Consider the following 23,044-nt stretch of genomic DNA (forward strand, 5'->3'; position numbering starts at 1 on the left):
GAAACCCATGACTAACATAAGCAAGAAATCAATAGTAACAATGAAGATAAACATCAAGAGACATGGAAATATAAAATTGCATCAAAAGAAATTGAGATCCAACAAGTGGTCATCAACATAAAAGAAACATAAAAGAGAAATTAACATGAAAACTAAGAGAATCAAGTATAGAAGCATGAAATTGTAAAGAAAACAAGATGAGAACAATAATCAAAACCTAGATCTAAGATGCAAATATCCTAAGAACCCTAATTCTAGAGAGAAGAGGGAGCTTCTCTCTCTAGAAATTAACTTACATGATGCCAAAACTACAAAAAATTGCTCCCCCCTTACCCAAGCTTGAATTCTGCATGAAATAGCATTAGAAATGAGTTGGATTAGGCCCAAAATGCTCTAGAAATCGCTGGCCACGATTTCACTTTAGTGAACCACGTGCTCAATCGGCATGCACACGTACATGGCGCGTGCGCACCCTTATAATTCAGGAAAGTATGGAAAATTTTATATCATTTCGAAGCCCCGGATGTTAGCTTTCCAATGCAACTAAAACCACTTCATTTGGACATCTGTAGCTCAAGTTATGGTTGATTGAGTGCGAAGAGGTTAGGCTTGACAACTTTACGGTTCCTTCATTTCTTCATGAGTTCTCCCACTTTGCATGCTTTTCTCTTCACTTCTTCCATCCAATACTTGCTTTATAGACCTGAAATTACTCATCAAACATATTAAGGCATCGAATGGAATTAAGGTGAATTAAAATCACCAATTTTAGGGCCTAAAAAGCATATTTTCACATTTAAGTACAAATCAAGGGAAAATTGTAAAACCATGCTATTTCATTGAATAAATGTGAGAAAAGGTGATAAAATTCCCTAAATTAAGCACAAGATAAACCATAAAATCAGAGTTTATCACAAGTGAGACAGAGAAAGTGAGAGAATGAGCGAGAAGAAGAGAATGAGGCACATAATGCTTACTTGGTGAGCGCGGTGATGAGCGGCAACGGTGAAGAAGAGATTAGCGGCGATGAATCGAAGGTGAAAACCCTTGAAGAAGAGATGAGCGACGGCGACGAATCAAAGGAGAAGGCGAGCGAGTTTCTTCATGCAGCGTGAATTGGTGATGAATCGAAGAACAATATTCATTAGGCTCAGTATATAATACATTGTCGCGTATATTAGAAGACGTTTCTGAAAGCACACCCAAAATATAAATATTAGGTTACTCTTGAAAAGCGTTGTCTTTTGTATAAAAATTGTATCTATTGAGAGTAAGATAAGGCTACACTTTATAAGTGATTTTTTTACAATCTAAAGAGATACTTTTTAAGTGATGCCACAAATGTATTTCCTATTCTCCTACAAAAAAGAAACACGAAGAAAAGCGTAACCTACTCTAGGAATAGGCTACGCTTTTCAAATGTAGCTTAAAAAAGGTGTAGCTGAATGGGTGTTTTTCTTGTAGCGGTCTTCAAGGTATTAGCACAATTCCACTGTCTAATGTGTAAGAAGTTTGATATGCAATATTAGTTCGGAATAGTCAGTATATGGATCTGATTTTCATGATCTTTCTGTTCGCATGACAAAATGGTTGCACCTCATCAGATGTGTGACTATGATACAGTCTGTAATTCGATGCAGCAGCTGTCCTTTGGCAATATGTATCATATGTTTTAGTTGCTTTTCTTGCTCAGCAAAGTTGATAAACAACCCATAGATAAATTTTAGTTTGTTTGCTGGGTAAAAAGCCTCAATTCTTACGTTTTGTTCTTTTTCTTCGTTGGCAATACCACTTTAACATATTTTCAGACTTGAACATCAATCTGGTCTAAGCAAGAACTAATTTAGATAGATTTTGCTGCCACTGTGGGATTGCCTTTGCTATCTTAGGCTTGCTGCCTTATGCCAAGAATTGGTATTGGATAGAAGTTGAGTTTAAAATGTCAGTTTTCCCTTTTCTCCCAGTAGCAATGCTTCTGTAGTTATCAAACGTAGAAGTGATGTATCATCTCATGACTCTTGAACCCTGTGATGGTGCATATATTCCATGGATAAAGCCTAAAATAAAATTTCATTGATAATTCTCTAATGGATAATTATCTATCCACGGTTTGAAAGCGTTTAATGTTAGCTTTATTTTACGTCTTAATCTTCTGCTAATGCATGGTCACTTTTGTTTTTCCTTTGTAGATTTTTTTTATCTGTTTGGTTTTAAGAAAAATGATGTCATTGAGTTTGGAGAATTTGTTTGATCATTGGGTGAATTTCACATTAATTTTGGAAAATCCAATACTCAGTGATATAGTATTTTTAAAAATACAAGCACCTAGACAACAAATTATGGATAAACTAGAACCCATCATTTTAAAATTGGATATCATATATTTCACTTTTATCTCTTAAGAGTACTAATAGATTTTTCATTTGATACAATTTCTCTATAAATTGCCTTAAGGATGAATATCTCACCTGTTTAAATTTGATATGCTACTTTCTCCAAAGTGTATGTAGCAGATTAGGAAAGAGAACAATGTCTTGTGTAGTTGCTTATTTTTTTGTTCTTTTAATTTTGTAGATGATACCTCATAGAAGATAGAAAATTGGGTGGAGCCCAGGAGAAAAAATAGTGACCTGAACATAATCATATCATGCCTATTAGAGTTATTTATATCGTTTATTTTTAGTTTTCTTACATTTTTTTGTATGATGATCTTATCTACTTTATTTAATTTTGTGTGGGCTAAGATGATATTACTCTTTTCGACAAAGACTAAGGATCAAATTGTGCAAAATAAGCTCTAACTGAGCAGCCTCACTAAGTTGGTGAAAAATTTAACATGAATGAAAATACACACCAGCTTCAAAATTTAACAGAAAATTATTTTTCCAAGGACATCTTAGCCAGTGGTGCATCAATGGTGCACGGAATTGTGATCACACTTTTCACAACTCCGGTACAACTAACCAGCAAGTACACTGGGTCGTCTAAGTAATAAAACCTTACGCGAGTAAGGGTCGATCCCACGGAGATTGCTGGCTTGAAGCAAGCTATGGTCATCCTGTAAATCTTAGTCACGCAGATTCAATTGGTTATGAGTTTTGATAATTGAAAGATAAATAAAACGTAAATTAAAATAAGATACTATGTAATTCATTGGTGGGAATTTCAGATAAGCGTTTGGAGATACTTTGTTGTTTCAGAACCTCTGCTTTCCTATTGTCTTCATCCAATCATGTGTGCTCTCTTCCATGGCAAGTTGTATGTTGGTGGATCACCATTGTCAATGGATACTGATGAGCGGATAATTTATACGCTTTTTGGCATTATTTTTACATAGTTTTTAGTATGATTTAGTTAGTTTTTAGTATGTTTTTATTAGTTTTTAAATAAAAATCACATTTCTGGACTTTACTATGAGTTTGTGTATTTTTCTGTGAGTTCAGGTAATTTCTGGCTGAAATTGAGGGACTTGAGCAAAAATCTGATTCAGAGGCTGAAGAAGGACTGCAGATGCTGTTGGAGTCTGACCTCCCTGCACTCGAAGTAGATTTTCTAGAGTTATAGAAACCCAATTGGCGCGCTCGCAATTTTGTTGGAAAGTAGACATCCAGGGCTTTCCAGCAATATATAATAGTCCATACTTTGCACCAGTTTTGATGATGCAAACTGGCGTTCAAACGCCAAGTTCCTGCCCTATTCTGGAGTTAAACACCAGAAACAGGTTGCAAATCAGAGTTAAACGCCAGAAACAGGCTACAACCTGGCGTTTAACTCCAAAAAGAGTCTCTACACATGAAAGTTTAATGCTCAGCCTAAGCACACACCAAGTGGGCCCGGAAGTGGATTTCTGCATCATTTACTTATTTTCTGTAACCCTAGTTACTAGTTTAGTATAAAAACTACTTTTAGTGATTTATTTCACATCTCTGGTTAGTCTTTGACTAATTTTCTATTCTGAGATCACGTTTAGGGGGCTGGCCATTCGGCCATGCCTGAACCTTCATCACTTATGTATTTTCAACGGTAGAGTTTCTACACACCATAGATTAAGGTGTAGAGCTCTGTTATTCCTCATGAATTACTGCAAAGTACTATTGTTTTTCTATTCAACTCAAGCCTATTTCTTCTCTAAGATATTCATTCGCACATAAGAACATGATGAATGTGATGATTATGTGACGCTCATCACCATTCTCACTTATGAACGCGTGCCTGACAAACACTTCCGTTCTACATGAAAGCAAGCTTGAATGCATATCTCTTAGCCTCCTGATTTACGATCAGAGTCTTCGTGGTATAGGCTAGAATTATTGGCGACCATTCTTGAGATCCGGAAAGTCTAAACCTTGTCTGTGGTATTCCGAGTAGGATCTGGGAAAGGATGGTTATGACGAGCTTCAAACTCGCGAGTGCTGGGCGTAGTGACAGACGCAAAAGGATTACTGGATCCTATTCCAGCATTATCGAGAACTGACAGATGATTAGCCATGCGGTGACAGCGCATTTGGACCATTTTCACTGAGAGGACGGGATGTAGCCATTGACAACGGTGATGCCCAACATACAGCTTGCCATGGAAAGGAGTATGAATGGTTGGATGAAAGCAATAGGAAAGCAGAGGGTCAGAAGGAACAAAAGCATCTCCATACGCTTATCTGAAATTCTCACCAACGAATTACATAAGTATTTCTATCATATTTTAGATTTTAATTATATTTTAATTATCAAATCTCCATAACTATTTGAATGCGCCTGACTGAGATTTACAAAGTGACCATAGCTTGCTTCAAGCCGACAATCTCCGTGGGATCGACCCTTACTCACGTAAGGTTTATTACTTGGATGACCCAGTGCACTTGCTGGTTAGTTGTGCGAAGTTGTGAAAAAGAACTAAGATTAGGAACGTGCGTATTAAGTTGTTGGCGCCGTTACGAAGGAATGATCAATCACGATTTTGTGCACCAGCTACCATCCGTCCTCTCAGTGAAAATGGTCCAGGTACAGTTTCTGAGCGGCTAATCAACTGTCGGATCTGTCATCTTGGATGAAAAATACCAAGCACGGCTACCGCACGGCTAATCATCTGTCGGTTCTCACTTGTGTCGGAATAGGATCTCTCTATCCTTTTGTACACTGTCACTGCACCCAACATTCGTGAGTTTGAAGCTCGTCACAGTCATCCCGTCCCGGATCCTACTCGGAATACCACAGACAAGGTTTAGACTTTTCAGATCTTAGGAATGCTGCCAATTGGTTCTAGCCTCTACCACGAAGGTTCTAATCTCACGGATTCGAATGCTCTGTTGTCAGGAGAGGCAAGTCAAATCTGTGGATCAGAGACCCAAGAGACTATACTCTGGCTGTCATCTAATGACTACGTTGAACATCATGTAGATCGCTTGTGGTTGTCAGGCACGCGGATCTTGGCTAAGCGAGTAACGAATATAGTGGGTGATTGCCACGGGTCACCCATTCATTTTGACTTAACTGAATTAAGTACGAGAGTATATCTTGGAGAAGAAGTAAGCGTGAATTGAAAGAGAAACAATAGTACTTGCATTAATTCATGAAGAACAACAGAGCTCTGCACCTTAATCTATGAAGTGTAGAAACTCCACCGTTGAAAAATACATAAGAAAAAAAGGTCTAGGCATGGCCGAATGGCCAGCCTCCCAAATGTGAAAAATGGCATAAGATGATCAAGAGATCCGAATACAATAGTAAAGACTAGTATTTATACTAAACTAGTTACTAAGGATTACAGAAATTGTGTAACTAAGTGCAGAGAGTGCAGAAATCCACTTCCGGAGCCCACTTGATGTGTGCTTGGGCTGAGCATTGAGCTTTACACGTGCATAGGCCTTTTCTGGAGTTAAACGCCAGCTTGGATGCCAGTTTGGGCGTTTAACTCCAGTTCTGGCGTTTTACGCCAGAAAAAGGGTCTCTGGCTGGCGTTGAACGCCAGTTTGGGCCATCAAATCTCGGGTAAAGTATGGACTATTATATATTGCTGGAAAGACCAAGATGTTAGCTTTCCAGCCCAATTGATAACGCACCAATTGGACTTTTGTAGCTTCATAAAAACGTGTTTGAGTGCAGGGAGGTCAGACTCCAACAGCATCTGCAGTCCTTTCTCAGCCTCTGAATCAGATTTGTGCTCAGGTCCCTCAATTTCAGCCAGAAAATACTTGAAATTCCAGAAAAATACACAAACTCATAATAAAGTCCAGAAATGTAATTTTTGTATAAAAACTAATAAAAATATAATAAAAAGTAACTAAAACATACTAAAAACTATCTAAAAATAATGCCAAAAAACGTATAAATTATCTGCTCATCAATCAACATCTGGATCCATGGGAATCAGTAACCAACATAAAGGTTGCAATTCATATAAAGCCTTGCTAATCATGTTTGATTAATTTTCGAATAACTTGATTGATTATCATTTCCTTTTGATTGATTTTGACATTAAGCACACTGGTAATTTTTAATAGCACTGGAAGTGTTAGAACTAAAATTCTTTAGTGTCTAATGCTGAATACATGCAGTATTAATTTTGAGTGGTTGAAGTCTTTCTTTTCTCACTTTAAGCACTAAACTTGATTTAATGTGCATGCATTAAGTGCAGGAATCATTCACTTTTGTATTTTATTACATTACATGTTCAATGCTTCTTTGATTTGATAATTATAAACTGTAATTGTCATTATGTCATTAAAGAAGTGAAATTATAATTCTTGATACAAAATGTTGAAAGTGAAAGAAGATTTGGACTGCTCAGTTAGTTTGTTATTTAATAATAAATTCATCTTAGAGCTAACTTTGAGATATATCCATTATTCAATGTATTTGATGCTTTTGTTAATATGACTCTTTAATAAAATATAGGACTGGGAATATTATATCTAATTTTGAGCAAATAAAATCTACAATATCAGTTACTAAGGTTCATAGTTCTGTGAATGGCTCAAGTGATTAACCTGTGAACTCTAATATGATTGTATTTCTAATATGCTCGACTTAAACTTTTATAGGAGTTGTGATCTTTACTCTTCACCCTTTTAATGAGGCCCACATGTCGTAATAAGAAGTCTTTTACCATTAAAAATATTATATTATCTTTTTGCTTTTCATTAATTAGTTTAAGTGTTTTGTTGTGTAAAAAATGTAAATGCACATATGCAATGAGAAATTTCAATCAAAGAGAGTAGGTTATTAGTCAATGAGAGTAGACAATAATATACTTCTTTAACTTGTGCTTTAGTCTTCTTTCTCTTTCTCTTTTACAACCTAGAAAAACTGCCTTCAATAATGAGCTCTCAACTCATTACTTCATTCATTATAGAAAAACTTGAGGTCTTTTTAAGGCTTCCACTATACTACTTCATTTTCTTCTTCTTTATGTCTTCTTGAATTTTTTAATTTGGATTTTATTTTTGGGCGTTTAAGTGTGCATTTGTTCCCTAAGGTATTTGAAATTGAGATAGAATTTAATCTCTTCTTATGTCTTGAATTTTTTATTATCTTTTGATTTTTTCTTTATTTTTTCTATTTTCTAACATTGAAAAATTGACATATAAAAAACAACGCCTTTTTTTAGTTTAGAACTAGTATTTTTACCCGTAATAACATTACGGGAATATAGATTTTTAAAACTATGGTCCACTTTATTCTGACAATATAGATTATGCATAGCACAAAAGATTCATTAAATCAAACTACTTTTACAAAAAAAAGTCGTAGATTAACAAAATTCTCTGACTAAGAAGACCAAAGTATCTGTAGATAAAAAATCAAATAATAAGATTTTTAGTTATTATTTTTATATGAAAAAGTCTAATTTTTTATTAATAATTAATTTTAATAGTTGTTATCTAAAATTTAAAATAATTTAACATGAATACTTTTATATTTAATTAGGTGTTAACTGTTAAATCTGTTACACAAATCGAAGTAATTAATTTTTATACTTGCTATTTAAAAATAATATTTTTCTCCCTGTATATATAAAAATATAATTAGATATTAGCATAAAAAAATTATACTGATAGTTATAAAATTAACTCAAAATTATTCTTTTTAAAACAATTAAATCTTGATTCTAGCTTTTAATTATAACATTAGTATTCTCTTCAAATTATATGTAATAAATATTTGAAAGAAGAGAAATAAAAATATAGATTAGAAAGATAAGTAATGAAAATTTAAAACTAAATAAAAAACTATGTATATAAAAACAATAATAATAATATTTTTTATTTAAATTATATTATTTTGTTAATTTTATTTTCTGTAGAAGAGAAAGACAGAAAAAATAGAGAATGAGAGAAAAGAGAGTGAAAGATAAAGATGAAGAGTGAGAATGAGAGTAAGAGTTTGTTAATTTTGAAAGAAAAAATTTTATTTTAATTGTAAAAGAATATCAAATGACATATTTTGATTTGTCAAATTACTAATATAAAATATAAATTATATATAGAGTAAAAATAGTAGAGTGAAATAAAAAAATGGAGAGAGGTAGATGAGAGAATTTAGGAAGGGAGTTTATTAATTTTGAAAAAAAATATTTTCTCTCAATTTTAATAAGAGAGTGTCATGTAACACACTTGATTATTAAATTAGATAGTAATATATGATACATAATATAGGTATATTTTAATTTCAATTTTAATATTTCAATTTTAATTTTAATACAATTAAAGAATGTCCTATTGTATATTTTGATTGTCAAATCAGTAATTAATCATTGATATTGACAATGATATATAAAATAAATAGAGTGGTCGAAGGAATAATAGAAATAGAGAAAGGAAGGGGAGGAGGGGAGAAGTCTTTAATTTTGGAGGGAAAGATTTGATTTCAATTGCAATGAGGGAGTGACATGTGGCACATTTTGGCTATAAAATTAGTAAGGATGAGGGAAGAATTCTTTAATTTTGGAGCGAAAAATTTAATTTCAATTACAATGAGAGAGTGACATGTGGCACATTTTAGTTGTAAAATTAGTAAGGAGAAGAGGAGAATTTCTTAATTTTGGAGGAAAAGATTTTATTCCATTTGCAATGAGAAAGTGACATGTGACATATTTTGGTTATAAAATTAGAGATATATGATAGATTTTTTGAACAATTTTAGTTATAACTTATATAAACTTTGTTTATAGAGCAAAATATGTCATCTCAAATTTCTATCCACCTTACCTGTGTTTCTTTTAAATTTTTTATTATTTATTGTCTGTGCAAAATTTGAGCATCGTTTTTATTATTTATTGGTTGGCTGTGATGAGAAGTTGTGATATGTGTATGTATATGTATTTAAAGGAAAAAGATTGATGATTTGTGGTTGAAATTGGTGGAAAATTCATGAGGAATTTGTTGAATGGTTTATGTAGTTTTGAATGTTGATATGTGTGGAGCTAATGGAGGTATGTGATATTATGCGAGTATAATGTGTTCAAATGTATATATATATATATATATATATATATATATATACCCTAAACCCTAAACGATATATATATATATATATATATATATATATATATATATATATATATATATATATATATATATATATATACACCCTAAGTGAACTTGTCGTAACGGTTCCGCTTTAAAAAGCAAAGGCCGTGGATAGAGAGTGATAAAGGGGGAGGGTTGTTTCAAGCTACGAAGTCGTTTTTGTGTTGAATTGGACCTGGTAGTGTCAACCTATCTTCGTTGGGAACTTTTACCAATAAGCGTTATTCGTTAGGCTACCTCTACGAATAAGGGAAAGTCCTACTCGCTTTGAAGCAGCGAAGGCAGGAATCGCGTGAACAGCAGAGATCCTTTCTCAACGTGGTGTATAGCACGAAAAACTTATACATATATATATATGGTGAAGATATTGAATTGATAAGGAAGCATTGGTATTTTAGGTAACTAAAGGGTTGATGAGTGAGGGATTAGTGTTTAATGAGTTATGATTTTGGTAAAATAGAGGTTTGAGTAATTTTGTGAAAATATGATTTTTGGCCAAATTTTAACTAGCCATAACTTGGCTTCTGGATCCCCAAATTATTTCAAGCTTATTTCAAACGAAAATTGGGTCTGTGAAGTTTACGCCATTTGAAGAATGGATGAAAAATGTTTTAAAAAGAAAAAGTTATGTGCGTCGGATGTTTGGAGTGCAAAGCTGAAAATTTTGCAGCATTCAGCATTTTTGCTATTCAGCATAACTTGTGTACGCGACCACTGCATGCGACGCGACCAACTTATTCGGGTTGGTTATCTCACATATGCGAGCAGGGTGCTTGCGTACGCGTGCACAGAAAATTGTACGCCCACGCGGACGCATGACCCCGATTTTCAGCAAAGTAGATTTTTATGTTTTAAAGCATAATTTTGAACCTCTAAATGTATGTTTGTGATACTTGGGTAGTAGCAAGGATGGTGGTTCGTCCTGCTTGTTCCAGGTTAATATTTGAGATTTGGTAACAATGATGATTGATTTAAACAGAATGAATGTATGTTTGAGATCCTGGGCAGTAGCAAGGATGGTGGTTTGTCTCGCTTGCTCCAAAGTCAGTGATTATGACGCCTGGGTAGTAGCATCAGTAGTGGATTATTCCACTTGCTCCAGGTTGAGCTTTTAAACACCTGCTTGGGTAGCAGTCGCAGTAGTGGTTATTTCACTGGCTTTGGGTTAAGCGGGTTGCAGTAAGGGGGTTGTAGCTCAAACCCACTTGCTTTGCATGGGTGTTTCAGTCCATGGTTAGCACCCAGGACATGTTGGATTCGCTATAAAACCGACAGATGATATCATTAGCCATAGGGCAGGCATTCATCATATGCATTTGTCTGTTTTGCTTGAGTTTGCATTTCTTGGGATTTCCTAATTGATAATTTATGCCTACCTGCTATATTTACTACCTGCTGTGTAATTGTATTCTAAATGTGTTTGTCTTCGCTTGTATTGTTTATCTGTGCAATAGTGAATCTGGAGGGTTGGAGGAGGTAGAAGGTGAATTGTAGAGTTAGAGTTTTTTAAGACAGTGAGTGGATTGTAATTTGAGAGATTAAGTTAGGATTGAGTTAGAACCTTAAGAACCTTAGATATCTACCCCTGCTTATGGTTTATGTTTTAGTCCCTTAAGATTGTCGGAGTTCCAGGATTGCCTCTGGCTTTCCCTGGACCTTATTTATTATATATATGGGCACCTTAACCATACTGAGAATCTCTGGTTCTCATCCCATACGATATTGTTGTTTTTCAGATAAAGGTCGAGATGCACCTCAGTGAGCGAATGGAGTTCCCTCTGGAAGCGAAGTTGGTTATCCTGGGATTACTGTATTTTATTTTATGTTTTGTGTATATGTATATAGATTCTCCACCCTTGTATTTTGTATTTTATCCCTCCTAGAGGTTGACTTGGAGAAACAGGTGTTTTGTCATATATTTGGGGTTACTCTTTTGGGTTATTTATATGTATATGTATATATTTACTTTGACCGGTTCTTGCTTCGCGAGCTGAGTCAGAAGCCTTGCTATTTATCATATTTACTTTGACCGGTTCTCATATTTATCTCTTACGCGAGTGATGTGATTTTCTATTTAACGCTTTGCTTAACTTTTCTTCACAAGCTTCTATTTAAAATTCCTTTCAACTATATATATATATATATATACTTTTAGATGTTGTAATACCTTGCCACCTCAGCTTTATGACTTAAGCATAAGACTCTGTGTGGTAGGGTGTTACATTATGGTATCAGAGCAGTTCATTCCTGTAGAGCTTGGGGAATGGACTGACTATGCTTCTGAGCATACTCTGTTTGTGTGTACATGCTATTTAGGATGTCTGCTTGACATATATAGCATAAATATTCATGAGCATTATTTTTGGAGATTTGAAGCACTAGACTTTAGATATTAAGACTGATCACCTTAATATCAATTGTTCGGTATGGACAAGACCTAAATGCTGTCTCGTGAACGTGAGTGAGGTAATACTGTTGATTCTTTGGCTGCTGCTGAAGAGATGGAGCGAACAAACTAGAAATGGTGACAGAGACTGTAATGAACCTCGTAGTGGAGAAAACCAAGGACTCAGAACTTGTGCAACCAAAGCAAAAGTCAATGGCGTTAGTTAGAAAGGTAGAAAGATACAAGAAGATGTTTGGTGGAAGCAAGAGAAGGATTAAGTTCTTAGTAGTTGATAATCCAAGTGACGCTGTGGAAGCACGGCGATTTTGGTGGCTCTAGAATTGTATCGACGTGAGAAAGGAGTTTTAGGATATAATGGTGTCTTAAGGAATCAGTGTAGGATCGAGGAGTGAAAATGTGTGTGATTTAGGCTATAACAGATTGAATTAGACTAAGAAATTAGAAAATTGATTAGTGTTTGAGATAGTTGAGAAGGATTAGAGATCGATTTGGTTTAGATAGGATCCTTGGAGGATAAGGGAGTTTGTAGTCAATAAGAAAGAGTTAGACGAAACTAAGAATGAAATAGACGGGTTTAGCTTAGGCTTGAAATGGGAATAGGTGTTAAATTGATATTGGAGAATGACAAAATGAATGGTAAGAGATCGGTTGAATCTGAGGGAGCGTATATGGAGAATTAAGAGCAAATTTTTTTAGGATGAAAATTTCTGTTAAGGGGGTAGAATGTAAACCCCGAGTAATTAGTAAATAATTAGTTAATAAATTAATTATTAATCAAATAAATTAGAAAATAAAATTTTATAATTTAGTGAGGTATAACAAATTAAAATATGAATTTAGACTCTAATTTTAAAGAATTTGTCTCAAGATTGGACTGAACGGGCCGAACCGGGTGAACTGGGCTCGTATTAGGCCCAAGGCCCAAACCAATGAGGTTTTAATGAAGGGCAACAGACCTTCCTCCCCCATTTTCAACACAAAAACACACTGCATGCATTGGAGGAAGGGGGAGAGCATGTGAAATTCCAAAATCCTTTATGGTGATTCAAATCCTTGTAACTTTTGATCCGGAGCTCCGATCACCGCACCGTTTGTGGCCACGCGACCGCAGCGTCAAGCTCTACAAAGTTCGGTTGTTAATTTGGTAAGAAATCCACGTTTTTCTTTTCAATTTTCTCTTCTCCAATTTCGAATTCAATGTGTAATCATGTTGGATTTTGCTTGAATTCAGTGTTTAGGTTCGAATTAACTCACAGGTATTGTCGGGTTTAGCTCATTGGAACTGTGGGTCAGGTAAGCACCCTCAATTCCTTTGTGAAATGTTGAATTAGTGAACTCTATGTTGATTATAATGAATATTATGATGTTAGATTGAAATTGGTTGTGGATTTGACACAATTTGAGGAATTGAAAGCTTGAGGTCAAGTTTCGGATGCTGGGTTTCGTTGGTAAGGTTTTGGAATTTTGAAAACTTGTGGTGCGGGAACGCTTGAGGTGTTTCGGGTTTATCAGAAAAGATATGATTTTGGTTCTCGTATAAAATATATAATGTAACGTTAAAACTTAGGCTAGTTGACAGTAGGATAAGTTGAATTGGTATATAATGTATGTTAGTGGATATAGGACATGAATATTAAAGTTAATGTGGTTGTCAATGAATTAAAATGAATTGGTTGGCTGGGATGAGAAGTTGTGATATGTGTATGTTTATGTATTTAAAGGAAAAAGATTGATGATTTGTGGTTGAAATTGGTTGGAAATTCATGAGGAATTTGTTGAATGGTTTATGTAGTTATGAATGATGATATGTGTGGAGCTAATGGAGGTATGTGATATTGTGCAAGTATAATTTGTGTTGAAATGATTGTGGTATAGCTTGAGTTGGTGAAATTATATATATATATATATATATATATATATATATATATATATATATATATATGGTGAATATGATATTGAATTGATAAGGAAGCATTGGTATTTTAGGTAACTAAAGGATTGATGAGTGAGGGATTGGTGTTTAATGAGTTAAGATTTTGGTAAAATAAAGGTTTGAGTAATTTTGTGAAAATATTATTTTTGGCCAAATTTTAGTGAGTCATAACTTGACTTTCAAACCCCCAAATTATTTTAAACTTGTTTCAAATGAAAATTGGGTCCGTGAAGTTTACGCCATTTAAAGAACGGATGAAAAATATTTTGAAAAGAAAAAGTTATGTGCGTCGGAAGTTTGGAGTGCAAAGTTGAAAATTTTGCAGCATTCAGCATTTTTGTTATTCTGCATAACTTGCGTACACGACCACTGCACGTGACGCGACCAACTTATTCGGGTTGGGTATCTTGCGTATGCGAGCAGGGTGCTTGCGTACGCAAGCATGGAAAATTGTACACCCACGTGTACGCGTGACCCCGGTTTTCAGCAAAGTATATTTTTATGTTTTAAAGCTTAATTTTGAACCTCTAAATGTATGTTTGTGATACCTAGGTAGTAGCAAGGATGGTGGTTCGTCCTGCTTGCTCCAGGTTAATGTTTGAGATTTGGTAACAATGATGATTGATTTAAACTAAATGAATGTATGTTTGAGATCCTGGGCAGTAGCAAGGATTGTGGTTCATCCCGCTTGCTCTAAGTCAATGATTCTGACGCCTGGGTAGTAGCAGCATTAGTGGATTATTCCACTTGCTCCATGTTGAGCTTCTAAACACCCGCTTGGGTAGTAGCCACAGTAGTAGTTATTCCACTAGTTCTAGGTTAGGCGGGTAGTAGTAAGAGGGTTGTAGCTCAAATCCACTTGCTCTGCATGGGTGTTTCAGTCCATGGTTAGCTACCAGGACATGTCGGGTTGGCTATATAACCGACAGAATATATCATTAGCCATATGGCAGGCATTCATCATTTACATTTGTCTTTTTTGCTTGAGTTTGCATTTCTTGGGATTGCCTAATTGATAATCTATGCTTACCTGCTATATTTACTACCTGCTGTGTAATTGTATTCTAAATGTGTTTGTCTTCGCTTGTATTGTTTATTTGTACAATAGTGAATCTAGAGGGTTGGAGGAGGTAGAAGGTGAATTGTAGAGTTGGAGTTTTATGAGACAGTGAATGGATTGTAATTTGAGAGATTAAGTTAGGATTGAGTTAGAACCTTAAGAACCTTAGATATCTACCCCTGCTTATGGTTTCTGTTTTAGTCCCTTAAGATTTATAATCTAAGTGTCGGAGTTCTAGGATTGCCTTTGGCTTTCCCAGGACCTTGTTTATTATATATATGAGCACCTTAACCATACTGAGAATCTCTGGTTCTCATCCCGTACGATATTGTTGTTTTTCAGATGCAGGTCGAGATGCACCTCGGTGAGCGTATAGAGTTTCCTTTGCAAGCGAAGTTGGTTATCCTGGGATTACTGTATTTTGTTTTATGCTTTGTATATATGTATATAGATTCTCCACCCTTGTATTTTCTATTTTGTCCCTCCTAGAGGTTGACTTGGAGAAACAGATGTTTTCTCATATATTTGGGGTTACTCTTTTGGGATTTTTTTCATTTATAAAATAAAAAAAATTATTATTTTTCCCAACATAATTTTTGGACTTTAATTTCCCAAATACGATTTTTTTTTTGGGCATTTAAGCAAGTTTGCCGGACCCGCCGGCGAACTCTATAAAAATTGGCAAGTTCGCCTAACCCCGACGAACTCTAAATATTTTATAGAGTTCGTCTAACCCCTGGCGAACTCCCTTTTAACATTTTTCAATTCCGCATTTTTAATCCATTATCATCTCCAAATAGTATATAAATCAACAAACAGTGTATAGAAATACACAAAAATACACGAACAACAAGCATGACTTCTTTAAGGATTTTTTAATTATAAATTAAAAAAATAAGTCATATTTAACAATGACAACCATTGTTATCGTCTCTAAAAATACATAGGTACACCGGAATAAGTCATATTTAACAAAAAAAATTTAATTATAAATTAAAAAAATAATTATTTTCCAAAAATAATCCACTTCAAATATATCATATTGAAAAGTTAATAATGGTAACCATTATTATCCTTTCCAGAGTACATAAGAAGAGTACACATAAAGTACACAGGATAGCAATCGTTGTTATTTTCGGAAAATAGTTATTTTTTTAATTTATAATTAAAAAAATTCTTGTTAAATATGACTTATTCCTGTGTACCTATGTATTTTTAGAGATGATAACAATGGTTGCCATTGTTAAATATGGCTTATTTTTTTAATTTATAATTAAAAAAATCCTTAAAGAAACCATACTTGTTGTCCGTGTATTTTTGTGTATTTCTATATACTGTTTGTAGATCTATATACTATTTGAAGATGATGATAATGGATTAAAAACGCAAAATTGAAAAAAGTTAAAAGGGAGTTCGCCATGGGGATTATGCGAACTTGCCAATTTTTATAGAGTTCGTCGAAGTCCGACGAACTTGTTTAAATGCCAAAAAAAATCGTATTTGGAGAATTAAAGTCCAAAAATCATGTTGGGAGAAATAATAATTTTTTTTATTTTATAAATAAAAAAATTCTTATTTATATGTATATGTATATATTTGCTTTGACTGGTTCTAGCTTCGCAAGCTGAGTCAGAAGCCTTGCTATATGTATCTTTGGAATTTTTCTCTCATATTTATCTCTTACGCGAGTGATGCAATTTTTTGTTTAATGCTTTGCTTAACTTTTCTTTACAGGCTTCTAGTTAAAATTTCTTTCAATTATTATTATATATATATATATTTATACTTTTAGAGGTTGTAATACCTTATCACCTCAACTTTATGACTTAAGCATAAGACTCTGTCTGCTAGGGTGTTACGCAATTTATTGAGATTTTTATCCAATTTTTTATAACTTGAGACTATTACTTTTTTTTTTTCTCTTTTATTAACGATATGAAATCACTAACTAAATTCTTCAATAGCTTAATTTTTCTTTGACTTTTACTTATTGAGATAGAATTATGATTTGTTAATTATAATATGTCATTAGTTAGATAATGTTAGTTCCTTTTGGAGAAACACGTGTAACTTATTTTGATTATTATCAAATTCGTTTTGTTTCTGACTTTTTTTTTTATAGCATCATTTTTATTGCTCAGTATTTTTACAATGTTCAATTAGTGATGTTTTGTTCAATGATGTAAGTGTCTCTTTTCATTTTTGTAGGTCTTGCAATGATAAGCAAATTAGCTAGGAGCACACTTTATCAATTAGACTGTAATTTTGATGATAGATCAATTAACTTTGATTATGTTGATATAGCCAAAATTACATTACAGTATATTATCTAGTCCAAAATAATTATTTATTTAGATAAACTGGTATCTATTAAACTAGAAATCAATGAGTTGAATGTTATATGGAGTTTTCTTAGAATTTTGAGTCTATTTTTTATTAGATTGATGATAAAAGGTTTTCTTATTTTATATATAGTTGTAATTTTGCAGGTAGGTTCAAGTTAAAAGTTATCATGTATTAAGATATATATTTAGTTTTAGGGGTTAAATTTTATGTCATCTCAAACAATTCAAATTTTTAACTATTTTTTTTATGATTTTTAGAGAATTTCTTATTTTGAGATTTTCGTGTTTGTTATTTATAAAATAAATATTTTATTTCATTGAGAATATAAACCGTAGAGCAGAAAAATTATAATGAAAGACGAAAAAAAAAGTTGTAAAAAATAAATAATTTTTCCACTTTTATTTGGCTTTTGTATTTAAAAAATTTTCCCTTTTAAGAATATAATATTGATATTTATTTCTAAATAATGTGTATGTTCTATTTAATTGTTTTAACAAAATAACCTGACAGACATTCATGATTAGTTAGTGTATTAAAACATGTTTGATTCTTTTAGAATCATTACAATTTTTATTATATTGATGTCGAAACTCATGTACAAATATAATAAGAAGGCTCTAGAAATAATTAAAAAAAAAATAAGAATTAAATAAGGTGAAGTCTTTTTCATTTTATATATATATATATGATTGGAGGATTTAGTAAAGTCTTTTACATGATCATCAATTGAGATATATTTATAAATAGAGTAAGTATTCCTTGGTTGAGTTAGATCATTTCATCTCTTTCTAGCTTATTGTGTTGTTTTCTTATAAAGTTTGTTTAATATTTGTTTTAGTTAAGTTTTAATTTTAATTCTCAAGATAACTTTAATTTTAGAATTTGTCAGGACCTAGAAGTTCAATTAGTTGAAGAGAATGAGAAATGTACAAAGTATTATATCTTTTCTATATGTATATGTTGATTTTTAATTAATAACCCCTTACGTTGATCATTCATTGCTAATAATGTTTCTCTTTTTGGTATTTTTCTTTTGCTTACTGAAAAATTCAGAATCAATTCAAGAATAAGAAAATTTATTAAAGTACAAAAAATGAGTTAAATAAACACTATTATGAGAAAATTCTCTCTTTTATATAGGATTAAAAAATTTTTTCTTAATATTTTGGTGTAATTTTTTTTTTCATAGTGATATGATCTTGTGAATTGTGAGTGTTTTTCTATTGATACTTTAAAATTTTTACATCATATTTTGTCTCATTTTTATTTATTTATTTATTTTTGTTCTTCCCTCCCATTTTTGCATTTCTCTTTTTTTTTTTTATTTTTACAAAATTCTCTTTGGTATAAGCTTTTACTACTATTAGCAGTATTTGGATTCTCAAAGCAATTTTTTGTTCACCGTGAGTTTTGGAAAGAAGTGAAATATGGTCATTTTGAATACACTTTCTCTGCCAATATTCAAAAAATGATCTTCAAGGGCCATGAGGTTGCTATCAAAAGCAAAAGTTTCAATTTTATTTTTATTTTTATTTTTATTATTAAAGCTTTGATTTAACTTTTATTTCTTTTTCTGATTTTTTGCACAGAAAAGAATTTGGCCTAATTTAGGTTTTTGCCATTTTTTTCCTTCTAATTTAAATTGTGTTTTATCTTACTAACTGAATTTCATTTGTATAATAAGCACTGTTATTGTGAATTTTATATATAATGATACATGTACACCACTTGAGTTTTACTTGGATGCTATTTAGAATTTTTTTTTTTTTTTACTTATCCCTTCTTCCATTATAGAGTAGCTTATGGCTTGAAAGAAGCTTTTTGAAAAAGTTAAGGTAGGTAATACTACTACTTGCTTATCTATATATATATAAACAATAGCACTCGCATCCTTTTTTCTTCGAGCTGGAGAGCTGCCCGCATTTCACGCCAATTCGCATCCAAGATAGAACTTCCTTTTCCTTACGAAATTTCCTCTTCAATAGTGCACGTGTTCGTTTATCATTCGGCTACTCAGGTGACAACTCTCCGGATTTTCTCCCGCATGTCGCTGTTTTTAGGTATTTAGTGCCCCAGATCATGATAACTTCGAACTTTAACTCCGATGGTTTTCTCTCCCACTCTTCTTTTCTCCCTCTATACGTTACCTTTCATTTGCGCCATCACATCCTCCCTCTACCTCGCTCAAAACCCTAAAGCCCATCTTCCATTTCATTACCCCCTCGATATCCTACTCTCGCCTTCACACCTCGATCTTCTTTGTGGGTGTTGTGATCCCGATTCTTCCATCTCCACCATGTGACCTGTCTTTCTGTCCCTTTTCTCTATTTCTCTCTGCACGATGTCGGTGTCACTCTGAGACCCTGGATCTTCAACCCAATTTTTTTATCCCCATCTAGTTCGTGTTTCTAGATCCTTTCTTGGATTATCCCAGTTTTCTCTATCTGGGTACATTGTGCATATTGATGGATGGATGGTGTAAGATGCTGCAGTGACACCGACGACAGACATGAAGAGGAAAAAAGGATTTCTTTGGTTACTCAAAATGCCAGTGCATGCCAAGCAGAATCGGGAGCTAGTCCAGGTGAAGCGCGGGGGCTAGCGACAGAATAAAATAGGCAAAGTTGTCCGACTTCCATCGACATTTTCTGTCCCGAACGACCATAGAAAATTATCATTATCATTTTCTATGTATTGGTATAAAAATTATTCTTCTTGAGTATTCATTTTTTTTCTTTCTCCTAAAAAAATGGACTTAGAGCAAAGGAAATGTCTCAAGGCATTGAACCGGTAAAACAAGGATATTTGCTGGTTGGAGCTAGATTCGACGGGAAAAGGCTCTGATGCATATTTAGTAGATGTTCCATGTTATGATTTGGTTTAAGTGAATTTTCTAGAGAAAAAATTCTGCTTTATTTGCAAACTGGCTTCTTGAAACCTAGCTTATTACTCTAAGGATTTTGTGTCTACTGCAGAATATTAATATTTGTTTTCTAGTATCTATTGATGCGTGAGAATCTTCTCTGTCTTTTCCTAGTGAATTTGCATTCAAATTGTTGAGTTTAATCAAGATTTAAATATCTTTTAACCACTATGGATTCTACTTTGAGTTGTGGGCAATTCTATTTATTTCATGTAGCATTTAGATGGATTTAATGGAGTTTTTGTAGAAAAAGAGAAGAAAGTGAATGATGTTGTCAACTCTGACCTCCTTGCACTCCAATGGGAATAACTTGAGCTACAGAGAACTAATTGACGTGATTCCAGCGACATTGAAAAGCTAACTTCCAGAGCTTTCCAACATTATATAATAATATACCCTTTCTCTCCATTCTATACAGTCAAGATGGCACCTTACTTGGAATTTCCCAAGTTAGGCACCAGGATCACAAAGCCTCCTCCATATGCATGCTGCCAGGGCAGCGCCTAACTTCAGAATCTTGAAGTTAGGTGCCAGGAAGACTAAAAGCACATAATTGCAATCTGCCAGGGCAGCACCTAACTTCCCTTTTGTGAAGTTAGGCGCCAATTAAGCTTCAAGGCATGGTCAAGGCATCAACGAAGATTTTATTTATTTTGATTAAAACTTTTATTTTATTTACAATTAGGAAAATATATTATTCAGTTTTAGAAAATATATTTTACATTAATTAGGATTAGATATAAAATGAGAAAGAATCATCCATTCGCGCTCCTCTCTTCTCTCTTACCTCATTTTGCACTTTACAGTTTTTCAGAATCCTTGTTTTCTCTCTGAACCATGAGCAACTAAACTTCTACTGTTAAGGTTAGGAGCTCGGTTTATTGTATAGATTGACACTATTACTCTTCTATTATAATTACTGTTTTGATTTCAATTTCAAGAATTTGTTTTCGTTCTTCATCTTATAAATCTGGGTGGAACGGAAGTATGACCCTTATTCTATTTGAGTTCTTGTGAATCTCGGGAGAGTTATCTCTAGAAGATTGTCTCGCTTGAACAACAGTCTTGATTGTGATTCTCTAGAGAGTCTCACTTGAACAACAGCTTGAAAACAATGTCTCCTAAATCACTAATTATCTGGACTTAACGGGATACGTGACATATAATCCTCTTATATTTAGATAATTAGGATTTTTGTGGCACATATACTAGTTTTAAACTTAACCCTCTAATCGGAATCAAGTGACCAAGGAATTGGCGATTGATGAAGGTTAGAGGAGAGTAAAAAGGTCTAAGGAATTAAGGTTTAGTCACATATAGTTTGCCATGAATTGAATCTTGCATGATTAAAGTAGTTGGTAAGAAAAGTTAATCCGGAAAATAAATATCTCTGAAACCTTAACTGTTTTCTCCCATATTATTCACACCAATTTACTGCGTGCTTTAGTTTATTCTGAATTTACTGTTAATGCTTTTGAACTCTCAAAATACCATTTTTTATTTGTCTAACTAAGTAAATCACACAATCATTGTTGCTTAGTCCATCAATCCTCGTGGGATCAACCCTCATTCACTTGAGGTACTACTTGGTACGATCCGGTGCACTTGCCGGTTAGTTTGTGGGTTATAAATTCCGTACCAAATTTTTGGCGCCGTTGCTGGGGATTGACTGTGATTGACAACTATTAGTTGTTTGATTGCTTAGATTAGGCGTTTTAGCTTTGATTTATTTAATTGTTGCTCCTTAATTTTTGAAAATTTTAACTAGTATTTTTCCTTAATTTCTGAAATTAAGTTTGGTGTTACCTAGTTAATTTTATTTTAATTCTCCTATTCAATTTTTTTTATAAATTTCAAATTTTTTTAGCTTAATTTTAATTACAATTTTTGAAAATTTCTTTTTCTTTAATTATTTGGTTGTTTTATTTTATTCCTTTTACACGGGTTACCTCACTGAGAATTCTCTGCACTCTGACGTAGAGACTTCCAGTTTTCTTATTTTCTGTTTGTTTATGAGCAGGAATATGGACAAGGAACCTCTCATAGATTTTGATCCTGAACCTGAAAGGACTTTGAGGCGGCGCTTCCAACAAGCTAGACTTTACAAGGCTAGTGAAAATCTAAGTGAGACCTTTGAAAAGGAAGCTGCAGAATCCACTATGGATCATAATCGTCCTGTTAATGCCAATGTAAAAAATCCGAATGAGAATGAACAACCTAGAAGAGTGCTTGGCTCATACACTACCCCCAATCCAAATCTCTATGGGAACAGTATTGTGATGCCTCCTATAGCTGCAAACAACTTTGAGCTGAAGTCTCAGTTAGTCACTCTAGTGCAGCAAAATTGTCAGTATCATGGACTCCCGCAGGAGGATCCAAATCAATTTATCTCTAACTTCCTACAGATTTGTGACACTGTGAAAATAAATGGAGTGAACCTTGAGGTTTACAAGCTCATGCTCTTTCCATTTGCTGTGAGGGATAGAGCAAAGTTGTGGCTAGATTCTCAGCCCAAGGAGAGCCTAGACACTTGGGATAAGGTAGTCACTGGATTTTTGTCTAAATTCTTTCTACCACAGAAGCTGACTAAGCTAAGGGTGGATGTTTAGACCTTCAGGCAGAGAGATGGTGAGACCCTCTATGAAGGCTGGGAGAGGTACAAGCTGCTGACCAGTCAATGCCCCCCTGACATGTTTTCTAAATAGACTCAGCTGGAGATCTTTTATGAGAGCCTATGTGAAATGTCCAAAATGTGTTTAGATAATTCTGCAAGTGGTTCATTGCACATGAAAAAGACACCTAAAGAGACGACTGAGCTTATTGACTAACAACCAATATCTCTACTCATCTA

Source organism: Arachis ipaensis, chromosome B10, assembly GCF_059453495.1.
Source record: "Arachis ipaensis isolate K30076 ecotype BB chromosome B10, ASM5945349v1, whole genome shotgun sequence".
NCBI lineage: Eukaryota > Viridiplantae > Streptophyta > Magnoliopsida > Fabales > Fabaceae > Arachis > Arachis ipaensis.